We start from the raw sequence: 23,157 nt of genomic DNA on the forward strand, positions 1-23,157 counted from the left end.
TGGAGGAGCTCTCGACCTATGTCGACGCACGTCCTAGACGGGTTGACCATGTCCACACTCAAATCTGTCGGCCTTGGAGCAGACCGACCTCGCCGAACCAATCTCCGCGGGGTCGGCACAGGCATGGAACCGCTCTGGGTGCCCTGCTGTAAGGCGCTTAGCCCCGCTACCTCCTCGGTTGAAGAGGACATGGCCGCAGGAACACAGGACGAAAGGGCTGCAGGCTCCTCCTCCACCTCCTCACTATCCTCAGAAGAACAGGTGAGACACTTGTCTCCTCGCCTCTGGAGACAACTACAGGAACCTGGGGATCCTGTGCAGGCTGACGAACCTGGGGTGCCTGGGGAATGTGTGCTATCTGGTGACCTAGAAAACATAAATGAGGTGAGTAGAAGAGACGGGGATGCTAGGGTCACATGAGAATGCTTACGCTACACAGACATATGCACGAGGAGCAACGCTACTGGTATAAATATACTGACAGACATCACACATAATTACCATCATGATAGTACAGAATCTGCATTGCATTACAATGATATTTCATGATCCCATCATTAATTACATAACATTACATAACATTGCATAAATCATATATTATACAGAAAGGAATGACATTAAATTACTTTAAATCACCAATGGTTTATACATTACCCATGTGGCGCGAGAATGGGTTCAGCACCACCATGGGTGGCCGACCGGTTGTGGACCCCCACCAAGGCCAACGCCTGCTCTTCCAGGGCTTATATCTCCTGGCCTGTCACCAGTGCGCCGCTGCTCAGCCCGATTCTTCGAAAGCTTCTTCTGCAAAGGTGACTGTGATATATTCACAGAGCACAGCACACACAGCTTTATGACATGGCAGGCAGCTCTCTCGGAGCCACCGGAACCTGCTGCCTCTGTTTAATTATTAACTCTGTAGTTGCAGTACACAATATGTCCACATCCACAGTGTGGAGCTACAAACATTACAAGCTTACAGACATTACACTTCTCCCTCCTTAATGAAGAAGTTATTATAACAACATCATACATAACTTGCATGTTTATACATAACACAGGATATAGACTTATTTTTTTCCATATTTACAAATTTAACTTAACCATTTGTTTTCTGTTTCGAAGAGGATATCTTCGCTCTCGAACAGAAACTTCCAAACATGGTGTCGAATCTAAACTCCTTCGAGGCTCATCCTGAGGAACATTTTCCTCCATGGAATTTCCTTGATTTTCATTTGAACTCACTCTAACTTCAGACTGTTTGTTTTCTTGACTCGGATTCAGACTTACATTCTGATTTTCTCTTGGACACTGGATGTAGGATTTGCATGTAGGATGTAGGTATATCAAAACTATCTGATGAGTCAGAAATAATTGAATCATTCACACCTTCAATTCCTTCCATGTCTGTAGGTAAAATATGATCAATATGAACAAACCTAACCTGTCTATTATCAAACATCTTTACCAAATATGTGCGAGGACCACATATCTTCACTATTCTTCCTAGTACCCACTTTAACCATTTATGGTGATGGTTCTTCACTCTCACCTTCTGGTTTAAATTCACACTTCTCTCTTTTACTCTAATCTATCCTGAATCTCTCTCTGTCTTAATTGTGTCTCTTCTATAGACTGTGCCAAATTTGGTTTTAACAACGAGAATCTGGTTCGTGGCTGTCGTTTGAGAAACAACTCTGCTGGTGTTCTACCAGTAGTTGTGTGAGGAGTATTACGATATGTAATTAAAAAATGTGCCAATTTATGATCCAATGACAACTGTCGTTTCTTTGGATTTGGATCTAACATTTGTTTTATGAGGGCACGTTTTACAATTTGTACAATGAACTCTGCTGCACCATTCGAAGCAGGATGGTATGGTGGAACCTTGGTATGTTTCACACCATTTTTGGTCGTGAACTGTGCAAATTCTTCGGAACGAAATTGTGGACCATTAACCAAAACAATTTCTTCTGGGAGGCCAAATAAAGAAAATAAACTTCGTAAAATGTCCAATGTTTTACTTGTTGTTATTTTCCACATTGGAAGCACCTCAACCCACTTCGAATGGCTATCAATCACAATGAACAATTGTTATCCTCTAGCTCAGCAAAATCGATATGTAGTCTTTGCCACACCCTGGGAGGCCATTTCCATGGCTGCAATGGTACTGATGGTGGTTGCTTGCTTACCGATTGACATGTCGTACACTGACTCACGATGTACTCTATATCTTTATCAAGACCTGGCCATCATAAATAACTGCGTGCAAAACTCTTGGTCAAGCACATTCCCAGGTGCTGGTCATGGAGGTCTCCTAATAATTTGGACTTGAATTTATTTGGTATAAACACTCTTGCACTCCACATGATACAATCTTTATTTGAAGGAATGAATTATCAGTTGATAAAGGATGGATGAATATCTTTGTCTGTTACCTGGCCATCTATTTGCAATATAATCATACACCTTTGACATCACTGGGTCACGTTCGGTTGCTCTACCAATCTCTTCAGCTGTGACTGGCAGTTCATCAATGTATGAAAAATAAAACACTTTTTCCCTATCGGGTGTAACTTTTGATGGGGAAGGCAATCTAGACATAGCATCAGCATTACTGTGATCAGCTGATCATCTGTATTCAATATCATATGTATATGCTGACAAAATCAAAGCCCATGTCTGCATTCGGGCTGCAGCTAATGTTGGAACTGGGAACTTTGGATGGAGGATTGCTGTTAGGGGCTTATGGTCCGTAACGATGGTAAACTTACGACCATACAAGTATTTGTGGAACTTCTTGAACTCAAAAATTAATGCCAAAGCTTCCCTTTCGATTTGCGCATAATTACTCTCACTGGCACTGAGAGTGCGTGAAGCAAAAGCAATTGGTCTCTCCTGCCCATTATGTGATACATGAGAGATTACTACCCCAACTCGATATGGAGAGGCATCACATGCTAGCTTAATCTCCTTAGATATGTCATAGTGAACTAACATGGCGCTCTCTACCAATTTGCTTTTACACTTCTTGAATACTGTATCGCATTCTTTTGACCACTTCCAATGGACCTGTTTTTTCAAAAGTTTATTCAGTGGATGTAATACTGTAGCCAAATTTGGTAGGAACTTCCCATAATAGTTCAAAAAACCAAAGAATGAACGAAGTTCAGTGACATTCCTGATTGCATCCAGCTTTCCCATGGTTGAATGTAAACCATCTTTGTCTACTCTGTACCCTAAGTATGCCACTGAATTTTGAAATAATTCACACTTACGAGCAGACACTCGTACTCTTTGCTTCTCTAGCTGTTTGAGGACTTCATTCAATATGTTATTATGAATTTCCCTATTTGGTGCTGAAATTAATATGTCGTCCAAATAACATACTACCCATTCAATACCTTGCAAAATCTGGTTCATCACCCCTTGGAATATGGCAGGGGCAGAAGACACTCCAAATGGTAGCCTCTTAAATTCATACAGGCCGAGATGAGTATTTATAGTCAAGCATGACTTGGACTCCTCATCTAGTTCAAGCTGTAAGTAGGCATTCGTAAGATCCAGTTTTGAGAAGATCTGACCACCTGTCAGTGTTGTGAACAAATCTATATTCGGCAATGTATTGGGGACATTACCCTCTAGAACTTGGTTTACGTTTACTTTATAATCACCACGCAATCTTACCTTACCATCAGATTTAGGTACAATAACAATGGGTGTAGCCCAATTACATCGATCTATCTTAGAAATAATGTTCTCAGTCTCTAGTCTTTTGAGTTCCTGCTCAACTTTCTCCTTGAATGCATATGGTACAGAACGTGGCATGTAGTAAACCGATCTAGCGTACTTCTGTACCCTGACACTCGCCTTGAAGCCTTGGATCGGACTGCCCGTTTCACAGAACACCTTTGGTTAACTCTTGATAACATCATCCGTTGATGCAAATCTCGCTTCAACGCGAAAAATCTCACTCCAATCCAGCTTCAGTGAGCTCAACCAATTTCTTCCTAGTAAGGCAGGCTTGTCTCCTTTCACTACTATTAGAGGCAAGTTCTGAAATTGATCCTTGTAATTCACCAGTACGGTGATACGACCTACCACAGGAATTTTCTCTCCCGAGTAGCCTCGCAGCTCCATCTTGGATTTGTCCAATGGGAAATCAAGGTATAGCGTCTCCGGTACCACACTCACGGATGCACCCATGTCGATTTCCATTGGTATCTTGAATCCCGCAACATCTATGTGGATTTTGATACTTTCCGAATAGCTGTCCGTTAAATTTGTGCTCCTGATGACGTGTGACTGTAACACCTTCTTGTCCTGTTGTTGTTCTTCCATGCTATGTAGTCTCTGGGGATTTCTACTCGTAGCTTTAAATGGCTGGTTAACCTTCAGTCTGCATGCCTTTGCAAGATGTCCAGTCTTTCTGCCTTCACATATGGACAACTTTGAACAATGTGTTGTCCCAGGCACCCATAGCACGACTTCGACGCTCTGTTAGAATTTCCAGTTTCTGTGACTTTGGGCCCCCACCGTCTTTTACTTTGAGCCTGTAGGCAATTCACCTCGGTTGACTGATGGCCGTAATTATTATTTAATTCTCGGGAATATTGATCGGCCATGCCCATCGACCTCGCTGTCTGACAAGCAAGCTCAAAAGTCAAGTCATCCGTCATCAATAACTTTCTTCTGATCGCATCATTTTTCACCTCACAAAACAATCCCACAATGCTCAGTTTTGAAAATCTCTGAAATTACAGTGAATAGATAGCTTTTTTAATGCTACAATGTAATCACTGATACTTTCATCAGTCTTTTGATTTTGTATACCAAAACGATAGCTTTCAGCAATTTCTAACGGTTTGGGGTTATAGTGCTGCTCCAGCTTTGTTAAAATCTCTTTAAGCGTTGTGTCCTTTGGCTCGTCAGGCACAAGCAGATTTACCAGAGTTTCATACAATTCTGGTCCAGCTTCCGATAAGAAAATTGCCCTCTTACGTTCCAATATCGCCAGATTCTGGACTGCATTGTCTGGAACTTTGATTATGTTATTTGCAGTGAAATACATTTCTAGCCGATCCACATACGCTTTAAAACGTTCCAGGTCATGTCTATATTTACCCAAATGTCCCATTACACTGGGTGCTGGTGCTGCCATTTTAATTTCTAGCTGTTCACACCGTGTGCTGTATTTTACCTTGGATTTTGTAGCTTTTTCCAAAGACAGAAGCTTCCAAAGCCTCTCTTTTGGCTGGCTGAATCCTTCACCAACAAAATTTCAGCTTTAAATCATCCGAAAAATCCCATCTCACCACCAAATGTGATATAATCACAGAGCACAGTACACATAGCCTTCTAACATGGCAGGCAGCTCTCTCGGAAGCCATCGGAACCTGCTGCCTCTGTTTAATTATTAACTCTGTAGTTGCAGTACACCAGACGTCCACAACCACAGTGTGGAGCTACAAACATTACAAGCTTACAGACATTACAGTGACAAGAGCATGGCATGGCATAAGATCATTGCTTAGGTATTTTTAAATATAAAACAGATAGCAGATTACTGACAGATATCAACTTATTATTATTACACAACACAACACATAGACAATCCACAATTAGTCATCCCATGCTAATCATTGTCACCGTTAACATTATATGCTATTATGCTTCGCATGCAATTAAATGCATGGTTATTTCTACCGTCTGAGAATAACTTGAATAAGGTCGAGGTTAGGATTCAATACATGACACCAAGATTACCAGCCTAACCACAATACATCAGATCTGCATTTAAATTAATCATTACAATTTATTAAATAAATAAATTTAATGGCCTAGAAATCCTGGTCGAGCTCTTCCCGCGGGCAAACGACTGAACAAAGGAAAAAAACTGCGCACTTACTTGTTCCTGCTGCGCCCGCTTGAGATCCCAGTCCTGAGGCCTCCACTGACTGCACGTCGCAGCGTGTGCCCGTTGGGATGTCCGTAAGTTGGGGCTGGAGTCACATGGCTCCGGGCAGCCAATCAAGGTACAGTATTTTCTCATTCATAATAATGGGAACTCCGTAAGTTGGAGTTCCCATTATTATCAATGAGAAACCCCGCCAAACACCCAAAAGACCAATAAAAATTAGAAAATATACACTACATATTTGAGATTCATTTAAAGCAAAGTTATTAATGTCATAAAAAATATATATTTATCCGATTTGTTAAAAAGTTTTTAAAATTATGGTTTTAAATAAACTTACCGTAGTGGGCAGGGTTTTTAACAATAAAATGTGTTTGTTAAATTTTATTTTGTTATGTTTTTGTATGTTTTAAAACTCTTATGCCGGTAAAAGTAGGCTATGCACCTGCTTTTATCAGGCGCACGAATTTTGAGGACATTTGCCAGGCAAGATATGCATAAATCCCGCAATCTTGCCCAAGCAAATGTCCTCGTTCCCGATCTGTGGATGATCTGTCCAGCTCCAGCTTGACAGATCGGAAAAGCTGGTTTTCGGCGCATGTGCATTGTGCGCTGAAAACCGGCTTTTCCGATACCTTCACGGGTCTGTAGAAGCTTCATATGGGCCCGGGAGGCTGAGATTTCTGCCTCATTACTTACTCTGCTGGAACCAACGAGACCGTTCCAGCCCAAGGTTCTTTCACCTCGTGTTGTTGATGAAATTACATCTGCATTCTCAGTCCAGATGCGTTGATGCACCCTGGGGGGTGGTTTCCCACGACCACCCCGGGTCAATTGGGCCCATCAGTTTTCCACTTCGGAGACCAAGGCTGCATTGGCCTCCTCAGTGAAGCGCTTTGTGCGCCTTCGTCCTCCCATCGCTTCTCGGCCTTTTGGCTAAGATCAAGTGTAGTATCTGTTCTTATCAGTTTAATATCCCCTATGGGGACCTGATATTAAATTGTTTTTTGGACAGGGAGCTGGAACAGGGGCTTGCCCCGTCCACTCCATGCACCGACCTGGTATTGCAGTGTATCCAGGAACGGTGCAACTTCGCCTCTCGGCCTTTTGGCTAAGATCAAATATATTGGCGCAAAGTGATCTTTGGCATTAGAGTTGATCTGGAAAGAAATTGGATTAAAAAAAATAAATAAAAATAAAATTAAAAAAAAATAAAATTAAAAAAAAATCTCTCCCACTTCGGCCACATCCTCCTCTTCTTCACTCACAACTACCTCCTCCATAACTTCAATCTTCTCCATTATTCCAAAAACTGAACAAATTTACCAATAATAATTAAAAACTCCAATAATCTCTCCACCAGCTTTCTCCTCTCTCTCTCTCTCTCTTCTCTTTCACTCTCCTTTGCACACGTGCAGATGACCCCTAACCTCCTGAAACGCAGGACAAGACCGTTGCTATGGAAGCCGGCCTTACACGACTGAATAAATCGCTAACGGCCATTTCACATCGCTACAGCTAACGTCCAAATTAAAAAATGGAAACTAGCGGGTTTTAAAATGGACGATATTCCGGCGATCACCATCCACTTTTGGATGATCAGGACACCAATGCAAAGTCTAGCCCTAGAAGATTAAAGTTAATTACATAGGATATACAGCACAAAAATGGGCCATTCGGCCCAACCACTCCGTACCGGCGTTTATACTCCACTCGAGCCTCCTCCTGCCTTTCCTCAGCTAACTCTATCAGCATAACCCTCTATTCCCTTCTTCCTCATATGCTTGTCCAGCCTCCCCTTAAATGCATCTATACTATTCGCTTCAACCACTCCCTGTGGTAGCGAGTCCCACATTCTCACGACTCTTTGGGTAAAATATTTTCCTCTGAATTCCCTATTGGATTTATTGGTGACTTTCTTATATCGATGGCCTCTAGTTATGCTCTTCCCCACAAGTGGAAACACTTTCTCTGTGTCTACCCTATCAAAACCTTTCATAGTTTTAAAGACCTTTATTAGTTCACCCCTCAGCCTTCTCTTTTCAAGTGAAAAGAGATCCAACCTGTTTATCCATTCCTGATAGGTGTACCCTCGCATTTCTGGTATCATCCTTGTAAATCTTTTTTGCACCCTCCCCAGTTCCTCTATATCCTTTTTCCAATATGATCACCACATTGTGGAGCCAAAGTTCATATCTGCTTGTCGTAGCCAGGTATTACTCTATTTCTCTGCTGCAGTATGTTCGTAGTCCAACTTCTCCTGCTACATTTAATCTCTGTCTTTTCTGTAGTGTCAGACTGACTGGAAGTTACAGAAAATGGCTGTGAATATGGAGGCCTGTTTAATTTGATAAAACTTCAGTTTTTCAAGTTACTACAGTTCAGGTACTGGAAAGTTAATGAGCCAGTGCTCCAATCAGTGGTGACACGATGACCGATTTGGACAGGGAAGCTTAGCATATTTTTGATTCATTGGACTCAGAAAGGTGCCAGTACAATAGGATAGGGGGAAAAAGAAAAACTGTGATGCTACAGGCGAAAATATAGCAGCGCAGCTGAGTAAAATATATATATATAATATTGCTGTTTAAAATCTGCATGATGCCCAGTGACGTATCTTCCCCCACTATAAACAGAAACTTTGACTCACACAATTCCCTCAAAATAGGTGTGCTAATTTCTATTTTTAAACATTTGTTCATGGGATGTGGGCATCCCTGTCTGACGTAAAAATAAAACGTGGAGCTAACAAGAGAAATTAGGGATATTTTTAAATCCAAGGAAGAAGCATATAAATTGGCCAGAAAAAGCAACAAACCTGAGGACTGGGAGAAATTTAGAATTCAGCAGAGGAGGACTAAGGGTTTAATTAGGAGGGGGAAAATAGAGTATGAGAGTAAGCTTGCAGGGAACATAAAAACTGACTGCAAAAGCTTCTATAGATATGTGAAGAGAAAAAGATTAGTGAAGACTAATGTAGTTCCCTTGCAGTCGGAATCAGGTGAATTCATAATGGGGAACAAGGAAATGGCAGACCAATTGAACAAATACTTTGGTTCTGTCTTCATTAAGGAAGACACAAATAACCTCCCGAAAATACTCAGGGTCCGAGGATATAGCGAGAAGGAGGAACTGAGGGAAATCCTTATTAGTCAGGAAATGGTGTTAGGGAAATTGATGGGATTGAAGGCCGAAAAATCCCCAGGGCCTGATAGTCTGCATCCCAGAGTACTTAAAGGAAGTGGCCCTAGAAATAGTAGATACATTGGTGGTCATTTTCCAACATTCCATGGACTCTGGATCAGTTCCTATGGATTGGAGGGTAGCTAATGTAACACCACTTTTTAAAAAAGGAGGGAGAGAAAAAACAGGGAATTATAGACCGGTTAGCCTGACATCGGTAGTGGGGAAAATGCTGGAATCAGTTATTAAAGATGTAATAGCAGCACATTTGGAAAGCAGTGGCAGGATCGGTCCAAGTCAGCATGGATTTATGAAAGGGAAATCATGCTTGACAAATCTTCTAGAATTTTTTGAGGATGTAACTAGTAGAGTGGATAAGGGAGAACCAGTGGATGTGGTGTATTTGGACTTTCAAAAAGCTTTTGACAAGGTCCCACTCAAGAGATTAATGTGCAAAGTTAAGGCACATGGGATTGGGGGTAATGTATTGATATGGATAGAGAACTGGTTGACAGACAGGAAGCAAAGAGTGGGAATAAACGGATTCTTTTCAGAATGGCAGGCAGTGACTAGTGGGGTACCGCAAGGTTCAGATCTGGGACCCCAGCTACTTACAATATATATTAATGATTTTGACGAACGAATTGAATGTAATATCTCCAAGTTTGCAGATGAAACTAAGCTGGGTGGCAGTGTGAGCTGTGAGGAAGATGCTAAGAGGTTGCAGGGTGATGTGGACAGGCTAGGTGAGTGGGCAAATGCATGGCAGATGCAGTGTAATGTGGATAAATGTGAGGTTATCCACTTTGGTGGCAAAATCAGGAAGGCAGATTATTATCTGAATGGTGACAGATTAGGAAAAGGGGAGTAGCAACGAGACCTGGGTGTCATGGTACATCAGTCACTGAAAGTAGGCATGCAGTTACAGCAGGCAGTTCAGAAAGCAAATGGCATATTGTCCTTAATAGTGGAGAATTTGAGTATAGGAGCAGGGAGGTCTTGCTACAGTTGTACAGGGTCTTGGTGAGACCACACCTTGAGTATTGTGTGCAGTTTTGGTCTCCTAATCTGAGGAAGGACATTTTTGCTATTGAGGGAGTGCAGCGAAGGTTCACCAGACTGATTCCTAGGATGGCAGGACTGACATATGAAGAAAGACTGGATCGACTAGGCTTATATTCACTGGAATTTAGAAGAATGAGAGGGGATCTCACAGAAGCATATAAAATTCTGACAGGATTGGACAGGTTAGATGCAGGAAGAATGTTCCTGATGTTGGGGAAGTCCAGAACCAGGGGTCACAGTCTAAGGATAAAGGGTAAGCCATTTTTAACCGAGAGGAGGAGAAACTTTTTCACCCAGAGAATTGTGAATCTATGAAATTCTCTACCACAGAAAGTTGTTGAGTCCAGTTCGTTGGATATATTCAAAAGGGAGTTAGATGTGGCCCTTATGGCTAAAGGAATCAGGGGGTATGGAGAGAAGGCAGGAGTGGGGTACTGAAGTTGCATGATCAGCCATGGTCATATTGAATGGTGGTGCAGGCTCGAAGGGCTGAATGGCCTGCTCCTGCACCTATTTTCTATATTTCTATGTCAGCGGCAAGGCCAGCATTTATTTCCCGTTCCTAATCGTCCTTGACAAGATGGTGGTGAGCCGCCTTCTTGACCCGCTGCAATTCGTCTGGTGAAAGTGCTCCCACAGTGCTATTAGGGAGGGAGTTCCTTGATTTTCACCCAGTGACGATGAAGGAACGGCAATATACTTCCAAGTCAGGAAGGTGTGTGACTTGGAGGGGAACTTGCAGGTGGTGGTGTTCCCACTGCCATTGTCCTTCTAGGTGGTAGAAGGCACGGGTTTGGGAGATGCTGTCGAAGAAGCCTTGGCGAGTTGCTGCAGTGCATCTTGTAGATGGTACATACTGTAGCCATGGTGCGTCGGTGATGGGGGAGTGAATATTTAAGGTGGTGGATATGGAACTAATCAAGTGAGCTGCTTTGTCCTGGATGGTGTCGAATTTCTTGAGTGTTGCTGGAGCTGCACTCATCCAGGCAAGTGCAGAGAATTCCATCACACTTCTGACTTGTGCCTTGTAGATGGTGGAAAGGCTTTGGGGAGTCAGGAGGTGAGACACTCGCCGCAGAATACCCAGCCTCTGACCCGCTCTTGTTGCCACAGTATTTATGTGGCTGGTCCAGTTAAGTTTTTGGTCAAAGGTATCCCCCAGGATGCTGCTGGTGGGAGAAGGATGGTGCTTGTTGGAGATAGTCATTGCCTGGCACTTGTGTGGCGCAAATGTTACTTGCCACTTATGAGCCCAAGCCTGAATGTCATCCAGGTTTTGTTGCATGCACGCATGGACTGCTCCATTATCTAAGGAGTTGCGAATGGCAATGAACACTGTGCAATCATCAGCGAACATCCCCACTTCTGACCTTATGATGGAGGGAAGGTCATTGATGAAGCAGCTAAAGATGGTTGGGCCTAGGACCCTGCCCTGAGGAACTTCTGCAGCATGTCCTGGGGCTGTGATGATTGACCTCCAACCACCACAGCCATCTTCCTTTGTGCTCGGTATGACTCCAGCCAGTGAAGAGTTTTCTCCCTGATTCGCATTGACTTCAGTTTTACTCTTCAGCACAACAGCCGGGATTTTGTCAGGACCCATAGCCTTTGCTGTATCCAGTATGCTTAGCTGTTTCTTGTTATCACGTGGAGTGAATCAAATTGGCTGAAGACTGGCTTCTGTGATGGCGGGGATCTCGGAGGAGGCCAATATGGCTCTTGGCAATTCTGGCTGAGGATGGTTGTAAAGGCTTCAGCCTTGTCTTTTGCATTTGCGCTGGGTTCTGCCATCATCGAGGATGGAAATTTTCATGGAGCCTCGCCCTCCCGATATGGCAGGACTAAAGAGCTTTAATCATTGGTTGTGGGATCGCTTAGCCTTGTCTACAGCATGCTTCTTCCGCTTTTTAGCATGCATGTAGTTCTGTGTTGCAGCTTCCCCAGGTTACATAAGAAATAGGAACAGGAGTAGGCCATACGGCCCCTCAAGCCTGCTCCGCCATTCAATAAGATCATGGCTGATCTGATCATGGACTCAGCTCGACTTCTCCGCCCGCTCCCCATAACTCCTTATCCCCTTATCGTTTAAGAAACTGTCTATTTCTGTCTTAAATTTATTCAATGTCCTAGCTTCCACAGTTCTCTGAGGCAGCAAATTCCATAGATTTACAACCCTCTGAGAAGAAATTTCTCCTCATCTCAGTTTTAAATGGGCGGCCCCTTATTCTAAGATCATGCCCTCTAGTTCCAGTCTCCCCCATCAGTGGAAACATCCTCTCTGCATCCACCTTGTCAAGCCCCTTCATAATCTTATACGTGTCGATAAGATCATCTCTCATTCTTCTGAATTCCAGTGAGTAGCGGCCCAACTTACTCAACCTTTCCTCATAAGTCAACCCCCTCATCCCCGGAATCAACCTAGTGAACCTTCTCTGAACTGCCTCCAAAGCAAGTATACCCTTTCGTAAATATGGTAACCAAAACTGCACGCAGTATTTCAGGTGTGGCCTCACCAATACCTTATGTAGCTGTAGCAAGACTTACCTGCTTTTATACTCCATCCCCTTTGCAATAAAGGCCAAGATACCATTGGCCTTCCTGATCACTTGCTGTACCTGCATACTGTCCTTTTGTGTTTCATGCACAAGTACTCCCAGGTCCACTGCACTGCAGCACTTTGCAATCTTTTTCCATTTAAATAATATACTCTTTGATTTTTTGCTGCCAACGTACATGACCTCACACTTTCCGACATTATACTCCATCTGTCAAATTTTTGCCCACTCACTTAGCCTGTCTATGTCCTTTTGAAGATTTTTGTGTCCTCCTCACACATTGCTTTTCCTCCCATCTTTGTATCGTCAGCAAACTTGGCCACGTTACACTCAGTCCCTTCTTCCAAGTCGTTAATATAGATTGTGAATAGTTGGGGTCCCAGCACTGATCCCTGTGGCACCCCACTAGTTACTGGTTGCCAACCAGAGAATGAACGATTTATCCTGACTCTCTGTTCTCTGTTAGTTAGCCAATCCTCTATCCATGCTAATATATTACCCCCAAACCCGTGAACTTTTATCTTATGCAGTAACCTTTTATGTGGCACCTTGTCAAATGCCATCTGGAAGTCCAAATACACCACATCCACTGGTTCCCCTTTATCCACACTGTTCGATACATCCTTAAAGAACTCCAGCAAATTTGTCAAACATGATTTCCCCTTCATAAATCCATGCTGAATTTTGCTTTTCCAAATGTCCTGCTACTGCTTCTTTAATAATGGACTCCAACATTTTCCCAACCACAGATGTTAGGCTAAATGTGGTTGGCACCTGATTTTTAGGTACGCCTGGTGCTGCTCTTGGCATGTTCTTCTACACTCCTCATTGAATCAGGGTTGGTCCCCTAGCTTGATGGTAATGATAGAGTGAGGGATATGCCGGCCATGTATTATGTTCAGAATAACTCCACGAGACTGTGTTGTAAGCTCAAACCATTGTGACCTTGGTCTCTTTAATATAACTCCAAAGTGAGGCAGCAGCATGGTAGACTGCCTTTTATACCTGCTTGCCCCAGGGTGCACAGGTGATCCTTCGGTCTCCCACAGGTGTGCCCCCTAGTGGCAAGTCTTACACGTTTGCATTCATAACATCACATCTCCCCAAAGTTTACAGGTTGAGGCGATCTGATGTTCTGCGTTCCCGGGTCGATCGCCTGAGTTGAAGTCCTGGCATGGGTGAGTTGGTCGGATCATTGCTGCACGAGAGCGCGGCTGGTCTGATCGGACTGTCGGGCATGGGTGGGTTCATCCTAGTTGTTAGTGAAATAACTTATTCACCGGAATTCGGAGTGAGCTTTGCGAATCATAAACGGTTTATTAAACAGAGCGCTCTGGGAGAGACGCTGTGGACTCCGCGGTCACAGCAGCCGACTTCTCGTTTAAGCAGAGCAGTGCACAATCATTTATACATTGAAGTAAACAAGTATAGAAAATCTCATTATTGTACAGAAAATCTCATTATTGATAAGAAATCGCCTGATCCATAAGTCATATAACTGCCACCGCCTTTGTCTGTCTACATGACGTCTGTATATGATTATACGGTTAAATGGTTTATGCTAGAGTGTGACCTCATCCCTAGTTGTGCAACTGGGGATTTTCCACCCCCTGCTGCCAAGCTGCCACCCGTCCGATCTCCCAGCAAGCTCTATTTACTCCAACAGTCCCTCCTGTGGTTCATGGGGACAGGAGGAAGCTCCCACCTCTCTGAACCATTATGCCCTGGAGCTTCTGCTGATGTAGTTCCTCTCGCCACCTCTTCTGGTGTTTTGCTTGTTGTTCAGCATGTATCGGGTTCGCCAATCCTGTGATCCCCTGCTCTCAGGCTGTGGTGGTCCTACAGCCAAATTCCTTTCTTGTGAGTGTTAGCAATGCTGGAATAACGGGATCCGGGCTGGATCACTTGTTGATATTCCGCGGCAGCAGCTGGGACTATCGTTTCTCCCATTCTGGTACAACAGCACTTTACCAGCATAACCAAGAGATACAGCACTATTATGATAATTACAATTGTAACAAATTCCTGCACCAGGGTGGTTCCTATTGATCCCAACCAGCCGGTGGATAGTCTCCGAGATATCTGGGATGTAAGTGCAACACTCTCTTCCAATTATCGCACATGTGCCTCCCTCCTCGGTTAAGATAAAGCCTAGGGCCATACTGTTTTGTAAAACCATTGTGCGTATTGCCACGGTTTCGGCGCTTATGCCTTCCAGCGCTTCAGCCGTATCATTGGCAACCTCTTCAAGTAGGGAGGCCAGGAGTTTTGTTTCGTTTATTGCTCGGGAAACACCATAGGACAGTGCTATGATAGCAAAGAATCGGGCGGTCTCACTTATATCTCTTTTTGCCAAATGAAGGTGCTGTGTCAAAGACCTAAGATGGTGTACGTATGGGACCACGTAAGCCAGGTAGCAAGACCCAGTCCACTTCAGTGGTAGCCAGGGGTACGCCTTATGGCCACAGACAAAGTATGTCCCATTATATGGGCTGTATCGTGTTACCACCTCAGGGGCCCATGCGTCAGTCAGGTTGCTACCATCCGTAAGGTTCTGGAATATTATGCGACTATTATCAGCGTCATCAGTTATGTTAAAATACTGGGAGCCCTTACTGCGCTCCATTGTTTGCCCTCTAGTCTGGTTTCTAATGAAACAAACTGACCCGAGTGGTTCCCCTATTCCTGAGGTATTAGTAAGAACCAGGAACTGGGGCTGATAATTTGTATTGTACTTGGGCTGGTACCATCCTGTGAAGGTTTTTAATGGGCAGCCTGCTTGTTCCCATTCTGCCGCACTTCCCTTCATGCTAACTATATACCTTCCACCCCCGGTGGCTAGACTTTCTTCTCTTGTCTCATCCGTGGAGGAGGCGTTCTGGTTGATTCCCTCTTGTTGATGTCTGTCCAGCTCGATCTTGACTTTCTCTCGCATCATATACGGGACTGCTCAGGCCTGGTGATGAATGGGCCGTGCCCCAGGAACAAGATGGATCTGCACCTTGGCGCCTGTGAAGTTGCCGATGCTAGTTGTGCAACTGGGGAGTTTCCACCCCCCTGCTGCCAAGCTGCCAAGCTGCCACCCATCCGATCTCCCAGCAAGCTCTATTTACTCCAACACTCGTGGTTGACAGCAAGGTCGATTGCTGGTTGGGCGTGTGTTGGTGGATCATAGATGGTAAAGTCTTCTTCAAACTGTTCTTGGTTGTCTATGAATCGCAGCTTGGTCTGGTCCAAGTGCTTTCTGCATGTTTGCCCATTCAACAATTTAACAACAAACATTCTATTCCCCTCCTTGGCTAAAATAATGCCAGCAATCCATTTGGGACCATGACCGTAATTTAGAACAAACACCGGATCATTAACCTCAATGTCACGCGATACAACCGTGCGATCGTGGTACACGTTATGCTGGTACCGCCGGGTTTCTACGTGATCATTGAGATCTGGGAGGACTAAGGAGAGCCTGGTTTTGAGTGCTCGCTTCATTAATAATTATGCAGGGGAACCCCGGTGAGCGAGTGGGGGCGTGTCCGGTAGCTGAGCAGGACCTGAGATAACCGGGTCTGCAAGGAGCTGTCCGTTACACGTTTCAAGCTCTGCTTGATGGTTTGGACTGCCCGTTCCGCTTGACCATTGGATGCAGGCTTAAATGAGGCAGACCTGACATGCTTAATGTCATTGCAGGTCATGAACTCGTTGAATTCTGAGCTGGTGAAACATGGTCCATTGTCACTAACAAGGACGTCGGGTAAACCATGGTGGTGAACACGGCCCTGAGGCTTTCAATGGTGGCAGTGGACGTACATGATGACATTATTATATATTTAATCCATTTAGAGTAAGCGTCCACTGTTACTAGAAACATCTTTCCTAGAAAAGGGCCAGCAAAATCTATGTGGACCCTGGACCACGGTTTGGAGGGCCATGACCACAGGCTGAGTGGGGCCTCCCTGGGTGCGTTGCTCAAATGTGAGCAAGTATTGCATAGCCTTTATCATGATTATGCCTGGGTGGGTACTGTGTAGGTCGTGTATAAACGTATAAACGTTTCCCTGCCTTTTTTTGGCAATACCACGTGATTCCCCCATAGGAGACAATCCGATTGGATAACAATTTATCCTTGCGTCGGTAAAACGGCTTAATTTCATCTTATATTTCCCCGGGAACCGCCGACCAGCTCCCATTGAGGATGCAGCTTTTTATTAGTGATAGCACAGGGTCCTGGCTAGTCCAGGTCCTGATCTGGCGAGGCGTGACCGGTGACCCCTCACTCTCATTACCAGAAGCAAGTCTGCGGGTTGCGCCATTTCCACCCCGGTGGTGGGCAATGGCAGCCGACTGAGGGCATCAGCACAGTTCTCCGTGCCTGGTCTATGGCGGATTACATAGTCATGTGCAGACAATGTTAGTGCCCATCTTTGAATGTGGGACGAAGCATTGATGTTGATACCTTTGCTTTATGAGAGCAGTGAAGTGGTTTGTGGTCGGTTTCGAGCTCGAACCAGAGACCAAATAGATATTAGTGCATTTTCTTAACCCCGTATACACATGCTAACGCTTCTTTCTCAACCATACTGTAGGCTCTTTCAGCCTTGGATAAACTTCTGGATGCATATGCAACCGGTTGCAGTTTGCCTGACACATTTGCTTCCTGTAACACACAACCGACCCCGTACGACGAAGCATCACAAGCTAGTACTAAACGTTTACATCGGTCATACAATATAAGTAACTTGTTAGAGCATAGCAGGTTTATGGCCTTATTAAAGCCTGTCTCTTGAGATTTACCCCAAACCCAGTCATCACCCATGCATAGCAACAGTTCCAGCAAAGTGCTCAACCCCGGTAGAAAGTTACCAAAATAATTGAGGAGTCCCAGGAACAAACAGCAGCTCTGTCACATTCTGTGGTCTGGGTGCATTCTTGATGGCCTCCGTCTTGGAGTCCGTGGGTCTGATGCCGTCTGCCACAATCTTTCTCCCCAGAAATTCAACCTCTGGTGCCAGGGAAACACACTTGGAGCGTTTCAGCCTGAGTCCCACTCTGTCCAGTCGCTTTAGAACTTCTTCCAGGTTGTGTAAGTGTTCGGTGGTGTTGCGACCAGTGATCAAGATGTCGTCTTGGAACACCACGGTGCATGGAACCGACTCTCCATGTTCCTCTGGAAGATGGCCGCAGCCGAGCGAATCCCAAAGGGGCATCTGTGGTACACGAACAGTCCTTTGTGAGAGATGATGCACGTCAATTTCTTTGATGGTTCAGCCAGCTCCTGTGTCATGTAAGCAGAAGTTAGATCTAGCTTGGTAAACGACTTCCCCCCTGCTAGCGTTGCGAATAGGTCCTTCGCTTTGGGTAGTGGGTACTGGTCCTGTAACGAGACTCCGTTGATCATTACCTTGTAGTCCCCGCAGATTCTGACCATCCCATCGCTCTTTAGCACCGACACGATTGGGCTGGCCCACTCGTTGAACTTGACTGGCGATATGATTCCCTCTCGTTGATGTCTGTCCAGCTCGATCTTGACTTTCTCTCGCATCATATACGGGACTGCTCAGGCCTGGTGATGAATGGGCCGTGCCCCAGGAACAAGATGGATCTGCACCTTGGCGCCTGTGAAGTTGCCGATGCCTGGCTTGAATAACGCCGGGAATTTGTTTAGCACCTGGGCGCACGGAGCGTCATCCACTGAAGATAGCGCTTTGATGTCATCCCAGTTCCATCAAATCTTTCCTAGCCAGCTTCTGCCGAACAGCATTGGGCCATCGCCTGGTACAATCCATAGTGGTAAATCATGCACCATTCTGTCGTACGATACTTTCACTGCCGCACTGCCGATAACAGGTATGAGTTCTTTGGTGTAAGTGCGCAGCTTTGTATGAAACGGGCTTAGTTTTGGCCTTTGTGCCTTGTTGCCCCAAAGTTTCTCAAAAGCCTTCTGGCTCATAATTGACTGACTTGTCCCCATGTCCAATTCCATGGAAACTGGAATGCCGTTTAATTTGACTTTCAACATTATCGGAGGGCTTTTGGTGGTGAAGGTGTGTACCCCCATATACTTCGTCTTCAGCCTTGGGTTGAGTTGCCTCTCTTACTCGTTCAGCGTGATCTGCGCCGGATCGGTCATCTTCTGCCGACTCTGCCACGTGGTGAGTCGCAGCACGTTTGCACATTCGCTGGAGGTGCCCCATTGTTCCACAGCCGTTACACACATAGTGCTTGAATCAACATTGATGGGCTCTATGGTTGCCCCTGCATGGTGTTAATGGATTCACATTCATGCCCCACAGCGGACTCTGAGTCATCCTAGGTCTGGCCTCTGCAGGCGTGTCGGCTCTGCCATGTACAGTTCTGCCTGCTGAAGGCATTATTTTAAATGCACAGTACTTGCCGGTGAGCTTTGATGCTGCAAAGATATCTGTTTAGTGTTATCGTTCATGGATATGAAAGCCTGGGCTATCGTGATGGCCTTGCTCAGATCTGGGGATTTGGCAGACAGCAGTTTGCGAAGATTACAGACTTTCACTCGAAAATGGCTACCCTTGGTACGTTGCAGCAATTCACCGATGGTGATGATTGGAATGCCTTTGTGGAGAGTCTCGACCATTTCTTCACAGCAAACGACCTGGCAGGTGACAATCCGGCCACACTGGCTGGCAAGCACAGAGCTATCCTGCTAACCAGTTGTGGGCCCACCGTCTATGGCCTCGTCAGGGACTTGCTGGCACCAGCGAAGACAACGATCAAGACGTACAAGGAGCTCGTAACACTGATCCATGAGCAACTTAAGCCCAAGGAGAGCATCCTCAGAGCCAGACACAGGTTCTACATCCACTGACGGCCCGAAGGCCAGGACATCGCGAAATACGCCGCAGACCTCAGGTGGCTGGCGGCATTGTGTGATTTCGGCGACCACCTCACCGAAGTGCTGCGGGACATCTTTGTCATTGGAATCGGCCACGAGGGCCTTCTTCATAAGCTACTATTGGTGGATACCACAGTCACACTGCAGAAGGCCATCTCTGTGAGCCAGTCATTCATGACCTCGACCTACTGCTCTAGGCAGATGACTAACCCTCAGGACTCAAACCCGAAAAGTACTGTGCACAGAGTGGCACCTTTTAGAGGCTGGACTGTAGAACGCGAACCTTCTCAGGGAAGAGAAAACAGGCTCCCGAGTCCCTTAACTCAACCCCCGAGGGGGGCTAATCGAGTAGCACCATGCTGGCATTGTGGAGGGAATCACAGGGCTCACCAGTGCCACTTTAAAGACTATGTAGGCAAAGGCTGCAGCACAAAGGCCACCTCCAGCAAATGTGTAAGAGAAATATGACTCACTGTGTCGATGAAGAGTCTGCAGATGGCCAGGAATCCAGCGCGGATTATGAAACGATAGGCAGAGAGACAGCTCAGTCCCATAACGAGGTATATAGCATGTTTACCTGCACCACCGAGTGTTCCCCGCTGAAGATGGAAGTCGAGATAGAGGGCATTCCAGTCTTCGTGGAAGTGGACACGGGGGCGAGCCAGTCAGTAATGAATCAAGAAGCCTTTGAGAGGCTATGGGACAATCAAGCTGAACGACCCAAGTTGGTCCTGGTTCAGGCAAAGCTGCGCACCTACACCGATGAACTCATCCCAGTCATTGGTAGTCCGGATGTTAAGGTACTCCATGATGGCACGGTGCACAGGTTACCCCTGTGGATTGTTGTAGGTGATGGACCAATGCTACTCGGAAGAAGGTAGATGGAGAAGATCCATTGGAAGTGGGAAGACTTCACCCCTCCAGCGATCGACGTCCTCTGCGTTCAGAGGCAAAACAAGCCCTCACCTGAGGTTGGATCTGGCACCAGAGAGCAGACCAGCACAGCACCCGAGGCACAGACTGCTCAGCATGACTACGTGGAGATGATCCAGCTGGGACGACCTGAGCGCACCTTTCAAGCTCCACAGGCAGGACTCCGGAGAAAGAAAATCGGCACAGGCAGGACTCCGGAGAAAGAAAATCGGATCCAGAGGCGACTTCCCAGCTTCGGAGGCAGAACCCGGGGAGAAGAGGATCACCACAGTCAACATTGTGGATGGAGGAAAGATGGTGCCCGAACCACGAGGTGATGCGCTGAAGAAAAAGATGGCGGTGGCCAGACCACGAGGTGCAGCGCTGATGGAGCAACACGTAGTGCCAAATGGAGAAGAGGATTGGGAAAAAGAAAGCAAGGCTCTTTTAAAGGAGGCCTGCAACCCACCACACTTAAAGGGACAGTTCCACACACTCAAGCAATGTAATAGCAACTGTGAGTTAGAGATAAAATGTGTAACTGATGATCAGAGTTGTGTACATGAAACAAGCAAGGAAAAGTCACGCGATCGCGATTGGAGCTACAGGGTATTCACAATAAGTAATGAAATGTGTGCAATGTAGGATTTCAACTGCACACAGCCAATGCAGCGGGCAAACACCCATCGGGAGCACACAGGTCCAGCAAGCTACCCAACGCTGTAGCCTGCATCCCTCGGACCAGAATTATGCACAATGGAGTGTAGCCACAAGCAGCCAATACACACGAGCTGCACAGCAAGCGATCTCAGTAGGGCAACGGCACCAGTATCGATACCCTGCCCTGATCGGCTCCACCTCTCAGGCACCCAATGGCACCAACCGCCACGAGCCTGAAAGAGCAAACTGTGCTAAGGCGCAGCCCCCAGACCCCATCGCCACCAAGGCCATACCCGGGAACGAAGGGTCACCTGCAACAGTCCTCCCAAAGGGGACCGGGACCAGCCAGGATCCCAAACCAAACAACGCCCAGGCTAGCGAGTCAGCAGTTCCCTGTGCACTGCCAGACGACAGCTCCTCAGGGAGCAGCTGCGACCCAGGGTGCAAAGATTGGACAAGGAGGTCACAGGCATCTGTGAACCTGCCCGACGCTCGGAGCAACGGCAACAGCCCCAAGAGCAGGCAACTTGAGCCACCTGGGTTCCCACTGCCAGCACTGGGCACCGCGCCACCACCAGACTACCTGGACACCATCCAGCAGTTCTGGAACTAGTTTGTCCTTACGCACCGGTTATCGATCCCCAATACATATCAATAATGTATCTCACCAGTCTAATGTACCTGTCTCACAACTGAACTACAAAATGTAATGCAAACTTGTTTTTCTGGACTTGAATGTATATGAATACAATGAGCCTCCAGCATAATCTATATGTGGGGTGGAGGGGGCGGGAGGGGGGGGGGTGGGTGGAGAATGGAGTGGTCAGGGTTACACACAAACAGCAACCACCAGCACTCTACTGCCAATGAAATATCAACCACTCACCCAAGATTGAAACGACCCGCCAAGGGTCAACCAGATAGAGCTAAGCCCAGAGCACAGTCAACGCAGAGGCGATTTACACTGAAGGCTTGGGGGGAGTGATGTCATGTATCCTACATGGCTACTGTTTATACTATTACAAGGTGTGCCACCAGAGGGCACAGCAGTGGAAGACTTGTAGGTTACCTGTACAGGTGTGTCTGGCCTAGTATAAAAGGCAGGCCACATGTGATCTTCACTCTGGAGTTATCAATAAAGGACTAAGGTCACTACAGTTCAAGTACAACACATTCCCTCGTGGAGTCATTATCAGAGCATCTAAGGACATAACAAAGACTGTGTACTGTAAGCTCAAACTGTTGTGACCTTGGTCTCTTTAATGTAACTCCACAGTAAGGAAGCAGCATGGTCAACTGCCTTTTATACCTGCTTGCCCAGGGTGTGCAGGTGACCCTTGGGTCTCTAACAGGTGCGCCCCCTGGTGGCAAGTCTTACACCCTAGTAAAGTTTACATACATAACAGAATATCAATCTGCTGTTGCTGATAGCCCACAGCGCCTCATGGATGCCCAGTTTTGAGCTGCTTGATCTGTTCTGAATCTATCCCATTTAGCACGGAGGTAGTGCCACACAACTTGATGGAGGGTGTCCTCAGTGTGAAGATGGAATTTCGTCTCCACAATGACTGTGCGGTGGTCGCTGCTACCAATGCTGTTGTGGACAGATGCATCTGCGACAGGTAGATTAGTGAGGATGAGGTTAAGTAGGTTTTTCCCTCATGTTGGTTCTCTCACCACCTGCCGCAGGCCCAGTCTGGCTAATATGTCCTTCAGGACTCGGCCAGCTCGGTCAGTAGTGGTGCTACCAAGCCACTCTTGGTGATGGACATTGAAGTCCCCCACCCAGAATACATTCTGTGCCCTTGCTACCCTCAGTGCTTCTTCCAAGTGGTGTTCAACATGGAGGAGCACTGATTCATCAGCTGAGGGAGGGCGGTAGGTGGTAATCAGCAGGAGGTTTCCTTGCCCATGCTTGACCTGAAGCCATGAGACTCCATGGAGTCTGGAATCAACGTTGAGGACTCCCAGGGCCATTCCCTCCCGACTGTAAAACACTG

The 23,157-nt window shown here is 46.1% G+C and overlaps 1 pseudogene; it reads left to right on the forward strand.

The window, feature by feature from the left end:
* The first annotated feature begins 6,833 nt into the window (after positions 1-6,833).
* LOC139225941 (U2 spliceosomal RNA) lies at positions 6,834-7,012 on the forward strand (annotated as a pseudogene).
* The last annotated feature ends 16,145 nt before the right edge of the window (positions 7,013-23,157 follow it).

The sequence above is a fragment of the Pristiophorus japonicus genome, chromosome 15 (genome assembly GCF_044704955.1).
Source record: "Pristiophorus japonicus isolate sPriJap1 chromosome 15, sPriJap1.hap1, whole genome shotgun sequence".
NCBI classification, from domain to species: domain Eukaryota; kingdom Metazoa; phylum Chordata; class Chondrichthyes; family Pristiophoridae; genus Pristiophorus; species Pristiophorus japonicus.